This window comes from Limanda limanda, chromosome 13, assembly GCF_963576545.1.
Source record: "Limanda limanda chromosome 13, fLimLim1.1, whole genome shotgun sequence".
Lineage (NCBI taxonomy): Eukaryota > Metazoa > Chordata > Actinopteri > Pleuronectiformes > Pleuronectidae > Limanda > Limanda limanda.
In genome coordinates this window covers 4,880,996-4,887,181 of record NC_083648.1, presented here as the reverse complement: position 1 = coordinate 4,887,181, position 6,186 = coordinate 4,880,996, and the positions used below count along the sequence as shown (strand labels likewise).

The 6,186-nt window shown below is 37.3% G+C and overlaps 2 long non-coding RNA genes across 2 annotated transcripts; both read left to right on the top strand.

Moving 5' to 3' along the window:
* The first annotated feature begins 173 nt into the window (after positions 1-173).
* Positions 174-947, top strand: LOC133017482 (uncharacterized). The gene is made up of 3 exons (XR_009682768.1): positions 174-255; positions 651-685; positions 794-947. It is a non-coding gene; the product is annotated as an uncharacterized LOC133017482 (long non-coding RNA).
* Positions 948-4,871: 3,924 nt separating this feature from the next.
* On the top strand, positions 4,872-5,650 carry LOC133017486 (uncharacterized). The gene is made up of 3 exons (XR_009682772.1): positions 4,872-4,976; positions 5,392-5,435; positions 5,608-5,650. It is a non-coding gene; the product is annotated as an uncharacterized LOC133017486 (long non-coding RNA).
* Positions 5,651-6,186: the final 536 nt, after the last annotated feature.

Below are 6,186 nucleotides of genomic sequence, written 5' to 3'. Positions count from 1 at the left end.
AAATCATAAATTATAACTTTATGGGAATTATTCCGAGTTGTCAGTTGAAATTAAAGAATGTTATTTACTTTTTAAGAAATATTTGTATGTGTTAAAGTGAATAAGTTCTGAAAATAACTGATATCAGTTTTTCTGTTTCCATTACAGGCCCTGAACCATCGAGCTCTATCATTATCGCCTTTGTCACTGTCATTGTGGTTTTGGTGATAATTGCCATAGCAGCAGCTTTTGTTCGACATCGAATAAAAGGAAAACGTACGTCACAGTAAAAATGTGAATTCAGCATTTTCACTGTGTCCTTCACTTTATTCACTGATCCACAACTTTTAGCGTCATGACAATATCTGAGATCCTTTCCCAGTTTACAGTACGGATGTGAATCCATTGTTAGTTATTTAGCATATAGATAATATCAAGATGTATGTCAGTGTGTGTAGGTTTTATTTTAATGTATCTGTCGATCATCAGAAATTTTGAAAAGCAATGCTGTGTTTATATAAAACCTCTAGGGGTCACCAACATCACAACATGACAAAACACACGAACACAAAAATCAGTGGGTGCAGTGATGTAAATGTAATTCAGTAGAAAACAGTCAAAATTAATTTGTGATTTAAAGCCAATGAACATTCTTTGTCACCTTCTTGCAGATGAAAGTGTGGACACGATGTACCAAAATGTTCAGGTGAAGTTATCTAAATCTTTTTTAACATCTGTCTTAGTGAGATTACTTTACTTGTTGCCACAGTACGTTGTACTGTGTACTAAGTTTTATTTGACTTCATCTCTCAAGTTCAAAAGAGTGACCCCACTTCCGGATCAGAATCCAACCGATGATGCTGCAGCTCCTTCTCCGTCCAGCTTGATCGAAGTTGGGTCCATTACATTCACTGAGGCCGGAGACACGACTCAGCCTGAGAGCCTGTAAGCTCAGATGGAGAAGTTGGCCCTGGCCTGAAGAAAATCTGAAATTGTCTTCCATATTCTGCCTTTTGCACAATTTCCAGTATAATTGTTGCTGTGAGTCATGTTATATTTTCCCTGGGAAGTTTTTTAATCCAGAACCAAGAGCATCTGGAATAGCTCTGCGCACTTTTAAACTGTTATTGTAATATATTTCATACCTTTTTAAAAAGATACAAAATGAGTGTTTGACATTTTGGATAAATGCTGTTGTAAATATAATATTTCTCTTACAGATGTGTTCTTATTCACATTAAGAACGTTCACTGCAGTGATTTGAAGATACACGCACAGTGTTATAATATACTATTAAAAACTATTGATGACTCGGCTCTGTAACTCCGCTGTTAAAATCGAATCTGAACATAATTTGTTGTAAGTTCTATGTATTTTTTAATTAAAAGGCTCGCGGAAAAGATGTGTCGTGCGAGCGAAACTAAGCTGTTGGTTTTAATGTAAATGATGAATTGGATCAATAATCTGATTCAGTTCACCACCTCACGTCTGCATCGCCACTTTCCTGTCTCCAAAACGTTCGTAGCCTATGCATGGGTCAGAGTTTGAGTGGAAATACGCACATTTTTCCGTCAAGTTTGTTTTTATAATTCCCAACGTTTGCATGAGAATTGGCGTATGCACGTTTCAGGCCCTGTTATGTGCGTATGCAACGATTATAAATGAGACCCCTGGTGTTTTGTCCCGGTGGTCTGTCCCAGCCCGCTGCTCGTCTCTTGTCTCAGTGTTTAATTTCATGTGATGGTTTGTTTCTGGTGATTGTTGTTTCAGTTTGCTTTTTGTTGAAATATTTATTAAGTTAAATAAAAGTTGTGTCATTTCTACAAGTGAAGCCGTCTCTTGCCTCGTGACGTCATCGAACCTGTGCTGTTGCTGTTGCACCTTTCCTGGAGGTGAAATCCCCCAGGGGGCGCTGTTGCAACACCTCATTTCCCCGCTTCCCTCACTCGACACATGAAGAACAAACCAAGATGTTCCACACAATCCACCAAGCAGTCTGTACTGGTGCTTTAACATTTCCACTGAAACCAGCAGTCAGTTCCTCATATTATCAGAACTTGAACAAGATCAATGTGTTTACTGACAGACCTCGATATGTTCTCTTGTTAGGAGACAATCATTGTTATTCATCTATTGTCATGTTGTGGTTCATGTGGATGACACTCTGAGTATTAGGCCACGCCCACAGAGTTCTCACCTCCTCACTGCAGATGTTCATAAACCAGAGGTATTTCCGTGAGGCAGTTAGATTTCACTGAGACGTGTGGATGAGAGACGAGCACCCTGACTGCTGCTGGGCTGATTGAGGTCTGAACTCTGATCCACTTCCTCGTACGACACATTTGACAGAATGCATCCCATCGTTCTTCTCTTTGTCATTTCTCTGCTTCACGCATATGAAGCCCGAGGTAAACACTCCATTTTTATCACCTTTTCTCTTCAAATGTAGTTTTATTGTTCTGTTCTTGTTGCACTGTGTGACTGTTTCAGCAATGTAGCTTGTTTAGAATGTGTTGTTGTTGTTAATACATGTTTATTTCATTATTCTATAGATATTAAAATGATAACTATATTAGATTACGGCCGTTGATTGACAATTCACTCAGTAAAACTTCCTTCCAAAACTGTGGTGTTTCAAGTGGAGTTCTATGCTTGAATTATCATAAATCTATTATAAAATATATAATGAGTGATAAAAGAAGTGGAGGAACTTTTTAAAAAGCTTGTAAAACCAACAAAACTGAATATTAATGTAAAGTCCTGTGGCAGCGACTCAGAAAACATAACAAACTGATGAGGAAACTTGACCTTTTAGAGACAAAGCTAAATATTAAAACAGGGCTCGGTTACAGGAAGAGAACCTAGAGTGATGCTTCCTGTTACATGTCAGTGTCTGTCTGTCTGTCTGAAAAATGACCTGTTGAAGAAAGTCTAACGTTGCTGAATCTCTTCCTCTTTAACATGTTTTATTTAAGTTCCAGGAACTGTTATCTTTTCTCAGAAGCTTGTTTATTAATTCAAAATTTGGTTATAAGTGTAACGTTCACATTACTAACCAAATTCATCAGGTTGCACTGAAGACAAGTAGTCGAGGGTCAATACTGTCTATTTCAAGACACATATCTCGCCATGTTAATGAACGTGGAAGAAAATTCTTGCATTCACAGAATCCGCGTCAAAATTTAAAGGAGTTTGGTGGCATTTAAATAATCCTGCTGACGGGCAAGGCAGGGCACTTTTATTTACAATTTACAAGCCAAATAAAAGAATGAAAAGAGTAGAATAAAAGAGGTAAAGAAATAAAAAGGATAAATCTGTATGAAGACGTAGAATTAAGTTGAAAGAGAAGAACAATAAAGACAAAATAGATTTGTAGACACTAGAATGTCAATTTACCTCCGCCGAGGTCCAGAAGTTCTTAAATTCAGTCAAGCTGCACTAAAGTGATCAGAAGTCTCACTCCCCCTCAATACGCCTGATTTCATTCTCTGGGAAATCAAGGAAAATATAAAAAACAGCCCCGTCTCACAAAATAAATCCTGAATCTTCCTGAAATGTAACTTTCTTGGTCCATGTCCCATCCTTCCACCAAGTCTTGTGGAAATCCAGTTTCTAAGTAAACCTGCTGATCATTTAACCAACCAACCAACAGACAGGGGCAAACACAACCTGCTGGGCCGAGGTGGTTTTATATCATGAGTCTCTGTTTAATGAGTAGAAGTAAAAATGGACAAAAACTACAGTTTAAATCAAAGACTTTTCTTTCTAATAAAGTGATGCTGTGTTGTTTCTACAGGCTCTGACAATGGGACTCCTGTATTTGTGCAGAAGGGGAAGGATCTGCTTCTACACATCACGGCTCCTGTTAAATTAGTTAAACGGAGTGAATTTAGATGGCTCTTTAAAGATTCAATCATATTTAGATTATTTGATGATAATGAAACAGAAATAATTGACGGCTATGATGGAAGGGTCGAGATCTTTCTCCAAAATCACTCTTTGCTTTTGAAGAATGTGCAACAAGCCGACAGTGGACGTTATACTGCAGCCGTTTCTGGGAAACAGATCAATTATTTGGGTAAATACAGCGTCACAGTTCAAGGTAGGTTTCTTCAGATTTTATATATGGACACACAGCAGCTGCCCAACTTCTAAACCCATTAATGCCTGTGTCCCCCCCCCCTTCAGATCCAGTGTCTCTGGTTAATGGGACAGTGAACTTACTCTCCTCCAGCTCCGACTCCTGTAACCTCACAGTGACCTGCAGCACACAGGACTCCCATCACATCAACAGCACTTTTAGATGTGACACCAACACCTGCAGCCAGGAGGGAGGAGAGAGGTCAAAGGTCACGACCTCTGGCGCCTCCCTCCGTGTCTACCTGTCCGAAGCCTTCTCAGTTATCTGTAGCCATAGCAACCAGGTCAGCTCGGACGAGCACATAACAATTATAAGAGACTTTTGTTTCTTAATTCCTGGTAAGTGACCGACAACACAATCAGCTGATAACTTTGTTTTATAGAAGGTTGTGTTCCAACTTAAGCTCATTTTGAAATATTAAATGTTTCCCAACATTTAAAGACTAGATAAAGACTTTCTCCTTCAATTGGTTAAACATGCTGCTGCTTTGATTATATCTACGACAACTTCTCAACTTTACTTTGTTTAAAAGAAAAAACTACTTTTATCTCTGTTTTAATATTTGTTAAATTCCTTTTTAACACTTTTAACTTTGGTAAGAAAAGTACTGTGCATATTATATTTTAATTATAAGTTATATTTGATGGTAATAATCCAGAGTTGTCAATTGAGTTTAGAGCATGCATTACATTTTTTAAGAAATATTTGTATGTGTTAAAATCCATTTTTCTTTTTTCCATTACAGCCCCTGAACCACCGGGCGCTTTCATCGCCTTTGTCATTTTCACTGTCATTAAGGTTTTGGTGATAATTGCCATATCAGCAGCTTTTGTTGGATATCAACTAAAAGGAAAACGTACGTTAGAGTAAAAATTCAACTCTGCAAAACTGTGTGAATGGGAATTCAGCATTTTCACTGTGTCCTTCACTTTATTCACTGATCCACCACCTTTATGGTCATTGAGAATATCTGAGATCCTTTCCTAGTTTACAGCACTGATCGGAATCCACTGTTCGTTATTTAGCATATAGATAATATCATGATGAATTTCTATTTGTGTATGTTTCATTGTATTATATCTGTCAATCAACAGAATTTCAGAAAAGCAATGCTGTGTCTATGTTAAACCTCTAGGGGTCACCAACATCAAAGGAATGACAAAACACATGAACACCAATATGTAATGTGATGTAAATGTAATTCAGTAGAAAACAGTCTAAATTAATCTGTGATTTAAAGCCGATGAACATTCTTTGTCACCTTCTTGCAGATGAAAGTGTGGACACGGAAAAAACTGTGTACGAAAATGTTCAGGTAAAGTTACGTCATCTTTTCTAACGTCTGTCTTAGGGAGATTACTTTACTTGTTGACACAGTACGATCACACCACTGAGAATAATGATATATAATCTATGATTAATAAAAGGAAACTTCCAAGCCCCCCCCCCGGTAGCAAAACAAGTTTTATTTGACTTTATCTCTTCAGGTCATAAGCGTGAACACCACTTAAGGATCAGAATCCAACCGATGATGCTGCAGCTTCTTCTCCGTCCTCCATCTACAGCTTGATCGAAGTTGGGTCCATGAAATCCACTTAGGTTGGAGACACAACTCTGCCTGAACATATTAAATTATCTTCCACATTCTGCCTTTTGGACAATGTCCAGTATTATTGTTGCCTTGTGTCATGTGATATTTTCCCTGGGAAGTTTTTTTTTTTTTTTTTTAACCCGAACCAGGAGCATCTGGAACAGCTCTGCCCACTTTAAAACTGTTATTGTTATATATTTAACGTCTTACTGAAAAAGATACTTGATGAATGTAAATATGAATTGTAAATATAGTATTTCTCATACAGATGTGTTCTTATTCTTTCTAAAGACCTGGTTCAACTAATTTATGTGTTGCAGCTTAAGCAGCTTTACAATGTTTAAAAAGAACACAGTTTGTAATGGTTTTTTAATTTGATCCTTTAAGTTAATCTCAATAGAGTGTTGTGTAAATAGATTTTAAATTTTTATACAAAGAGAATTTATTTTTTATTTTATTGTACTGTAACTGTCAG